The sequence below is a fragment of the Delphinapterus leucas genome, chromosome 7 (genome assembly GCF_059928025.1).
Source record: "Delphinapterus leucas isolate spDelLeu-1000000601 "Yukka" chromosome 7, BTC_Dleu_Yukka2, whole genome shotgun sequence".
Classification (NCBI taxonomy): domain Eukaryota; kingdom Metazoa; phylum Chordata; class Mammalia; order Artiodactyla; family Monodontidae; genus Delphinapterus; species Delphinapterus leucas.
The window spans coordinates 28,507,550-28,517,351 of record NC_143135.1 but is presented as its reverse complement, the minus strand read 5'-3'; the positions used below and the strand labels follow the sequence as shown (position 1 = coordinate 28,517,351).

General features: G+C 37.3%; 1 pseudogene; it reads right to left on the bottom strand.

Moving 5' to 3' along the window:
* Positions 1 to 7,627: 7,627 nt before the first annotated feature.
* Positions 7,628 to 9,559, bottom strand: LOC111179815 (homeobox protein NANOG pseudogene; annotated as a pseudogene).
* Positions 9,560 to 9,802: the final 243 nt, after the last annotated feature.

Below are 9,802 nucleotides of genomic sequence, written 5' to 3'. Positions count from 1 at the left end.
ACATGTTTGACGAAAGTAGAAGGGATTGCTGGTCATATTCCTAGCTAGAAATTTAAATGTTAGAAATTCAAGGTGAAGACAGACACATTAATCCTTTTCTGCATAATAATTGCACATTTCAAAGACCTAGTACCTCTACCCTTAAGACAGCCTTTTAAAAATATTTAATCCAAAGAATGTGGTATTTCTGTTTTGCAGTTTTGAGTTGCTTCTCTACCTTTTGGTCCTTTTGAGTAAATTTCATATATATTCTTAAATGACATTCAAATCAGATATGGCCCAAGAATTTCCATTTGATGATAGTGTGATCTGATATTCGCAACTGTTTTTTATTCCTTGAGTTCAATTAAAAAGATCTGACTCATTATTATCATCATCACAGATATTTCACAGATAATATTTTCACATAAATTATTACTTACAATATATCTATGAGTTAGGTATTTGTACCCCATTTTTAAAGAGGGTGCAAACTGAGAGATAAATTCCCCTGACCAGCATCCAAAATTCAGAATTCAAACCCAGAACTATCAGATACAAAAGGCTTTCATCATGAAACTCTTCTTTTACCCCAACCACGCCTATGTTTCTATATTAATCTGAAATGTAAGGATTACCCTAAGGTTTTCATTTTCAAGTCAGATCTCTCATAATATTTCAAGATCATGACTGCAAGTAATTTTTTTTCTCACATACCAATTCTAACTGATAGTGACTAGCTGAAGTCTTGTGTCGAGAAGGATCCTGAAGGTGAGTCTGGGATCAGTAGATGACTCTAGTGAGAAAATAAAATGTCTGTCTTTGATGAATAAAGAAGTGCTGGCACACATACCAACAAATATTATATGTTTTAGGCTACTAATTACAGTCCCTAGCTGATTTTCTCTCATTTACACTTTAGCCAATAGTAGTCCATTGTTCTCACCAACAATTTCTAGTCCTGAATGTTTCTCTTCAAAGCACTCATCCAATATCAACGATGGAATGTCCACTGAATATTGCTCTACTCAGATCTCAATGCCATTAGGGAAGGTTTAAAAGCATTAGGCTCTGTTTATTTCCCTTAATTTTCAGCTGGGAGGTATATACTGAACTTTCTGGGACATGGAGGAACTGTGAAAAACATCTTTGCTTTAATGTAATAAAATACCTGCTTATATATTGTGTTGTTTTGTATTTACATACCTGGGTAAAATTGTCTATCTTTATCCACCTTGACATTAAACAAGCAATTCATCTGTGTCTTCCTTAGGGAAGCTGTTCTTGATTTTATTTTCTCTTTTCTTTACTATAGCTATTTCTATAGAGGAAGTAGTTAGGGATGCATTTAACTGCAAGTAATGGGAAACTCAAAGCACAAGGGCTTAAATAAATATGAGTTTGTTTTTTCATACTAATTAAGAAATCTAGAATGTGAAGTCTGTTGGCATTTAGTGAATCAGCAACGTCAAGGCCAGCATCTTTGAAATTCTCTTGGCTTTTCCCTCATACTTGAAAGATGGTCACTAAAGCACCAGACTTCACATCCACATTCAAAGCCAGAAAGGGTGTAGAGCTGTGCATTCTCCCATCATCAGAAAAAAATCAATCCCTTTCCAAAGCACCAATTAGAATTCCAGTTAGATCCAGTTTGCAATAATTTTGTCACATGATTACTCCTAGCTACAGAAGAGGCTGTCAAACTGATTAATTAGTTTTTTCATCTTCTCTGGTAGAGATAATGAGCCAGAGAGAAATGGGTTGAGTATAGTGTTGAGTTACCCAACCATCAGTGTTAGAGTTACTCTTCTCACCCTGATTACAATATTTTTTTCCCATATTTTGTCCCCTTAATAATGGTTTATTTGGTGAGGATAGAGAGTGTCTTTCATCTCTGAACATAACATTAGTACCTGATGCACAGTAAGTACTCAGTACCTGTTGATTGAATTGTACTGTGTGGTGCTATCATTCAGTGTCAAATTGGCTAAGCTGACACTGCATTTCTAAGAATCCTCTTCGCTGTATGGTCCAGGCGTACTATTGGTGCAAAAGTGAAATTTATGTGAGATTTGGGAAGCAGAGTGTGTTGGCAGCCATTACTCTCTGAGACTGTCGTAGTTAGATGGAGTGAGAGACAGGCATGGAGATGCATGCAAGTTTGAGTTTATCCTTGCTCTTCCTTGCAGTAGAAGACAGATATAGAGGTGCTAGTGAATCTCAGTTTGCTCTCTTCCTCTCCTGTCTTGTGTCCTCTCTTTTTCCCAACTGTTAGCTCTGCTGACCAACAGCAACAAGATTGGGAGGAACTACATTTCCACAGACTTTTCTACCACTTCCCTTTATAGTCTAACCCCATGGGCTGGACATGCCTGAATTCCAGATCTCCCTGCAAGCTCCACCCTGTCCTCCAGTGCCCCTGTTTCAAGAGAGCTCATTAGTGACTTTCCTCTATTCCTCCAACTTCCCTCTGAAGCCTATTTTCCCCCGAATTGTATAAACTTTAATTTCTGTAAGAGGTTCTTCATTGCAAACTGCTTTCCTGATTTACCCTAATTGATACAGAGAAACTCAGTGACTCTTATTCATGGTTCTTATTTTACCATAACCTATATCGCATTTTTCTTGTAATAACAGAGGTGTTAACAGAGGAATTATAACAGTTATAACATTTTATTTTAGATATTTGATATACATCTGGGTGTCTGCTTTTGCAACTTCAGAAAGAATTATGGGAATTATGAAGCACTCCATGAATAATTGCAAAATAATTTTCTTTCAGAGAAGACTCTTTTTTTTTTTTTAAGGGAACTCTTAAGGGAAGTGTCACAACAATTTATTTCATCTCTTAACTCAATATTTCATATAGAATGAGAGGGAATTTGAAATGAAGGTAAGAAATCATATTGAGTGAATTCTTTTTCTTCAGATAATGGTTGCAGCATCCTTCACGTCTTAGTGCTACTTCCCATTAACCATACTCAGAGTAGTCCTTCACTTTTTATTTGTGACCATGTGTGGTTAAACAGTAAAAAGTAGCTGATTGTCAACATTAGCAACATGTTCATTCTCTCTTAATATTTAAAGATACAGACTCTCAGAAAGGAGACGGTAGTCAGGGAGCCCAGTGCTATACTTCAATCAATTAAAAACAAAACGAAACAAAACTCAATGGCTGTAGCCTGCATCCGACATCTTTGGAAAGCACCAAAGGAAGCCTAACCAGTTTTACTTGGAGGAGCCTTTTCAAGATTCAGTGGAGAAGGAAATATATTGGAAAATGAGTGCTGGATGCTTGCTGTTGTTTTCTGCCTGCAAACACAGGTAAACCCAGAGCATTCTATCACTCAGATGCAAACTCAACAGGGGAATATAAAAGGCAAAAGTAGGCTTTTTGTTTCCTGGGGTCTGAATAGCCAGAGAACATCATTAATTAATTTCACTTTCAAAGGTGAAATGTGTGTGAAGGGACCAGTGAGTGTACGGTCACTTTTGCATTTTCCAGGGGACAATACAGAAGCCTAAATATTTGACCCCAGATATTGGTGGAAAGAAGTATTGTCGAGACCCAAAATGAAAAAAAAATTAATAAGAAATATTCACATGAGGGCTTCCCTGGTGGCGCAGTGGTTGAGAGTCCGCCTGCCGATGCAGGGGACACAGGTTCGTGCCCCGGTCCGGGAAGATCCCACATGCCGCAGAGCGGCTGGGCCCGTGAGCCATGCCCGCTGAGCCTGCGCGTCCGGAGCCTGTGCTCCGCAACGGGAGAGGCCGCAACAGTGAGGGGCCCGCGTACCGCAAAAAAAAAAAATAAATAAAAAATAAAAATTCACATGGTTTAAAGAAGTTTTAAAAAAAAAGCTCATCCATGAAATATCTCAATCTTACTTCTATCCTCAGACCCACACCACATCTCCAGCTGCAAACAACTTTTAATTGTTATGTATCCCTCCAGTGTTTCTATGCAAGTATAAGAACATATGAACACATATTCTAAGTTTCCTCTTGTACATCAAAAAATATCCTACGCTTTGATCTGAATCTTGCTTTTTTCACTTATATCTCATAAAACTGTTCATATATATAAATAGAGAATTTCATCTTTTTTTCCTACAACCACATAGTATTTCATCTTGTGGATGTACTGTAGATCATTTAACCATTCTCCTGTTGATGGAATCTTGGCTTGTTTCTAATGTTTTGCTATTACAATACTGGATGAGTAATCTTGCACACATACCTATTACACACACGTCTTATACATGTGCAGATACATCTGTTGAATAAATTCCAAGGAGTGGGATTGCTGAATCAAAAGGTAAAGCATTTCTCATTTAGAGAGAAATTGCCAAATTACCTTTGTTAGCCATTGCACTGCTCTGCAGTGTCGCCTGAGAAAAATGAAATGAGTCTATTTTCCCATAACCTCACCAAAATGGCTGTTGCCAAATTTAGGGATTTTTGTTGATCTGAAAAATGAAATCTGGTACTGAAATTTAGTTTTAATTTGCAGTTCTTTTATCATAAGTGAGATTTAGCAGCTTTTTACATGTTTAAGGGACATTTGTACTTTTTCTATGAGCTCTGTGTTCACATCCCTAGCTCATTTTTCTTTTGGAGGTTATTAATATTCTTTTTCTCAACTTCCTGTAGAGCATCTTTTTCTCCTGTGTTATGAGTTGCAAATTTTTTTCCAATTTGTTGATCGTCTTTTAACTTTGCCATGTATATATATATATATATATATATATATATATATAATTTTTTTTTTACCTTGCAAAACTTTGTACTGTTTAAGTAATCAAATTTACCATTTTTTCCTTTTGAGTAAGTTAGAACAGGCACCCTCACTCCAAAATTATGGAGAAATCCTCCCATGTAGTCTTCTAAACTTGTATGGCTTATTTTTCACATTTAAATACTTGTTTAATTTAAAGTTTATACTAATGTGTAACGTGAAGCATGGATCCAACATTATCTTTTATAGCTGTCTGCTTCACAACCCAGTTATTCCATAGACTATTGTCCTATTGATCTATCCAAACACCAGTACTATATTGTAGTAATTTGTTTTAAAACTAATTCTTCCTCGGTATTCTTCCTCCTTCTCCCCTGAGGTTGCTTTCCTAATATTTCTTATTTGTTTTTACATGTGAACTTTAGAATCCCTAGGATACCAAGTGTTATTTTATCAGCATAGCATTAAAGTGATAAAATAACTGTTTCCAAGTTTCTCCCATGAAGATTTTGCAGATTTCTTTCATTATTCCTAAGTATTGTATCTTCATCAATAATATTTATTTTATTTACTTCTATCATTTAACTGTTTTTGTTGTTATTGTTGTTCCTACTTAACAAAGCTGCTGACATCTGCGTATTTTTTTAACCCCACAAACTTACTGAATTATGTTATCATATAAAGATTTTTTTTCAGTTGATTCTCTTGGGTTTTTCTGGGTATACACTCATGTCATATGCAAATAGTGATCACTTTGCCTTCTTTTTTTTTTTTTTTTTTTGCAGTACGCGGGCCTCTCACTGTTGTGGCCTCTCCCGTTGTGGAGCACAGGCTCCGGACGCGCAGGCTCAGCGGCCATGGCTCACTGGCCCAGCCGCTCCGCGGCATGTGGGATCTTCCCAGGCTGGGGCATGAACCCGTGTCCCCTGCATCGGCAGGCGGACTCTCAACCACTGCGCCACCAGGGAAGCCCAGGGAGATTATTTTTTAAGTGATTATAAAGTGCTAGTCCTTTCATTTACTTCTCACTAAAACTCAGATAAATATTACTGTCTCAATTTTACAGGTGAACAAAATGAATTTCTAAGAAGTTATGTAACTTTCTCAAGGTCATAAGCAGCAGAGCATGATTCCAACTCCTGTCTCCGTGACAACAAAGCCCAGATATTAAGATTGTACTATTTTTCTCCCTTCTGCTCTCCAGAGATGTAATGTATAATGAATGTATAAATTAGGAGATATAATTATTCTATACTGTAGTTATTAAGATGCTTAAAATCAAATGAATACTCAACAGCTTACAGTTGTCTGTATCTGCATTCAATCAGCTCATCAAACAAGAGGAAAAGGATGCAGAGACCTCCAAAGCATTGAGGGGTCTGACTTGGTAGTGAGAAAAATGGAGCTACCCTTTGCTGGTAATATTGGGACATATTGGTCAGATTGGCCCCATACTGAGTGGCTCTCTAGTAAAATCATCCTGTCATCTCTTTTCTAGCATCATGTTGGGCCAATTCGTAAAGAATTAGTTTAATTAAAAAAGAAAAACATTTTAATAACAAATGCAGCCCGTAAGCTGTGCTTACTTCCTTAAATAAATTCCAGACTGTTTTGGTGAAAAGAACTATAGAATTATTTTATTGCTATCTTGGTGCTGAAGCTCATATGAGAATGGTGAAATAGTAATCAAAGGAGTAAGAGCTTCCCCCAAATCTCATATTGGCTTATCCCTTTTCCCCCCAATAACATTTGTACTCCAATCACTCTCCATTTAAAACCCTACTGATCCTAATTCTATAATTATCAGCCTGAAAACTGTTTCTTGTAAGCCTATAATGTCTTGAAGTTTTTCACCATAAAGTCTATGAATTCCAGGTTAATCTATAAGCCCTCAACAGTGTGTTACCAAATTATATAAATCCTAAATAGCAACTGAAATGAAAGGGATCTGAAAATAACTGAACTTATCTCAGCACAAAGCACATAGCACACTGAGTTTTCTCCTTATTCTGTGGCTGTCAAGTAACTCAGGTTCAGCAGCAGCTTTGCACAATAACCTCAATAATTTCATACAGCATGTACTTTCCTAAGGCTTTGGAGGAAAATAAATCAATATCAGTGGTTTAGTGAATTAATCTCTATTGTCTCCTCTTCTAATTGGTGGATGTCAGAGAAAAATAAAGCAAAATCAAATTAACTTGCTTATTTTTAATTAAATCCATATATCTATTATTTGAATTGACTAAATATGATAAATAACAGCTTTATATCAACACACACAAACAGATACGTACCCATATTCTTTTCATATAATTGCATATCCTGTTTCCCATAACATTCATAAAAGTTGGGTTTATATACCAAAGAGAGACTAGAAGTAAAATTGTCAGTACTTTTCAGAAAGTTAAAATTATGGCTCTCACATAAACACAAAACAAACATTAAAAATGTATGGACTAAGTGTCCATCAACAGATGAATGGATAAAGAAGATGTGGCACATATATACAATGGAATATTAGCCATAAAAAGAAATGAAATTCACTTTGTTATAAAGCAGAAACTAACACACCATTGTAAAGCAATTATACTCCAATAAAGATGTTAAAAAAAAAACTCAAAAAAAAAGAAACGAAATTGAGTTATTTGTAGTGAGGCAAATGGACCTAGAGTCTGTTCCTACAGAGTGAAATAAATCAGAAAGAGAAAAACAAATACCGTATGCTAACACATATATACAGAATCTAAAAAAAATGGATCTGATGAACCTAAGGGCAGGACAGGAATAAAGATGCAGATGTGGAGAATGGACTTGAGAACACGGGGCGGGAGAAGGGTAATCTGGGACGAAGTGAGAGAGTAGCATTGAAATATATATACTACCAAATGTAAAATAGGTAGCTAGTGGAAAGCAGCTGCATAGCACAGGGAGATCAACTCAGTGCTTTGTGACCACCTAGAGGGGTGGGATAGGGAGGGTGGGAGGGAGGTGCAAGAGGGAGGGGATATGGGGATACATGTATACATATGGCCGATTCACTTTGTTATACAGCAGAAACTAACACACCATTGTAAAGCAATTATACTCCAATAAAGATGTTTAAAAAATTTATGGAAATATTACTACACAACTACCAGAAAGAATAAAATAGAGAAAACCTGACAATATTATTTGCTGGTAAGGGTTGCTGGTAAGCAGCAGGAATGCATTGCAGTTAGGAGTGTAGATGGTATAGCCACTTTGGAAGATAGCTGGGCAGTTTATTACAAAGCTAAGCATACTCTTTTTTTTTTTTTTAAATGGGCAATTTTTTTTTTTATTGGTACTTATAAATGAACCAGCCAACTGGTAGTATTATGATGTGGACAAATCAAAACATCTTTCTACACATACTAGAGTGGTGAAAAAATTAGGGGTTGTAGTAAAATAGCAAAAATGAGTAGAGGAAATCAGTGAAGCACATTGTAGCTTAACCCTTCACCTTAACAACTGAGGTTCTTAACAAGTAAAGCCTCCCCATCCCAGAAAATATGAATAATCCTTCATCACACATCTTTGTACTTTTGCTCCCTATTCTTGAGGTTAGGTTCTAGATCCTAAAGATATCCAAAAAATAGTATTACAACCTAGTTATCTATAGCCACCAGTCATCTTTTATCATGTTGTCTGTAGAAGCCAATGCTTCTGAAGCCTCTTTGATTAGTCACCAATCATACACCCCCAAATTGACACAAAAGGCACAATGAAAAGCAGCTTTTCAAGGCAGAGAGATACGTAATTGTAAAAGAAAAATTCTAGGGAAGTAATACAGTCAAGGCTCAAATTGAGATTGAATAATACAGCCATCGTTACAAATCTTCAGGCTGTATGTTCAGAGAGTAATTTGGGAATAAATCCATGTTTTGCTGTTGGAAATTGAAATACTTAGCAGTTTGCTGCATTGTGTTATAGCTTTCCCCATCATTTTCCAAGGTGGCCTCCAAATCACTGACAGGAGAATTTTGCTGGAACTGGATCTGGGGCTGCAGGAATTCCTCAACATAGTTGTTGAATTGACTGTTCCAAGTCTAGTTATTTCAAGCTTGGGGGCACCAGGTCTGACTATTCCAAGGGTGATTGCTCCAGGATTGAGTGTTCCAGCTCTGGTTCCTCCAAGTTGGGTTATTCCAGGTCTGGTTACCTGACATGGGCAGGTTTCTGCAAGAGTTCACCAGGCATCCTTGGTGGTAGGAATAGAAGCCTGGGTATTCTGTAGTTGCTGGGCCCTGAGTCACACAATGTTGCTAATTCCTTGGCCAGTTGTTTTTCTGCCACCTCTTACGTTTCATTCTCTGGTCCTGGAAGCAGATCTTAACCTGTTTGTAGCTAAGGTTCAGGATGTTGGAAAGTTCCTACATTTGCTGGAGGCTGAGGTATTTCTGCCTCTGAAATCTATCATTGAGTACACACAGCTGGGTCTGAGAGAACACGGTTCTGGTCTTCTGTTTCTTGACCAGGACCTTCTCTTCCTTCTTCTCTTGCTCTGGTCTGCAGCCGTGGCCAGCAGTTTTACTCTGGGGCTTGTGGAAGAATCAGGACTGTCCAGTCTCCATGTTGTGGGTCTCAGCAGATGACATTTGCAAGGACACATAATTTTCTTCAGGCCCATAAATCTCAGGCACTGGTGAAGATTCCCTATAATTGGATGCTTTGGGGCCACACAGGCTTTGGGGACAAGCTGGGTCCACACTCATGTTGTTGAATTGAAGGAGAGGGAGAAAACCAAAGGGCTAGATAGATGGTAGAAAAAGTCCAGGCTTAAGAATCTAGGTAGAAAAGCTTAGAGAAAGGTGAAGATCTTCAGGTATAAAAGTATTAAAAATATGGGATGAAGGGAGGTCACCTGTGTGATAACAGAAGCCTACCAGCCCAATGTAAGAAAATGACCAAAACTAAGCATACCCTTAGCATACCATTCCAGTAATTGTGCTTGTTGATATCTACCCAACTAATTTTAAAATGTGCGTCTACATGAAAGCCTGCATGGAAATATTTATAGCTGCTTTATTAATAATTGCCAAAAAATGGAGGCACCCAGGATCTTCT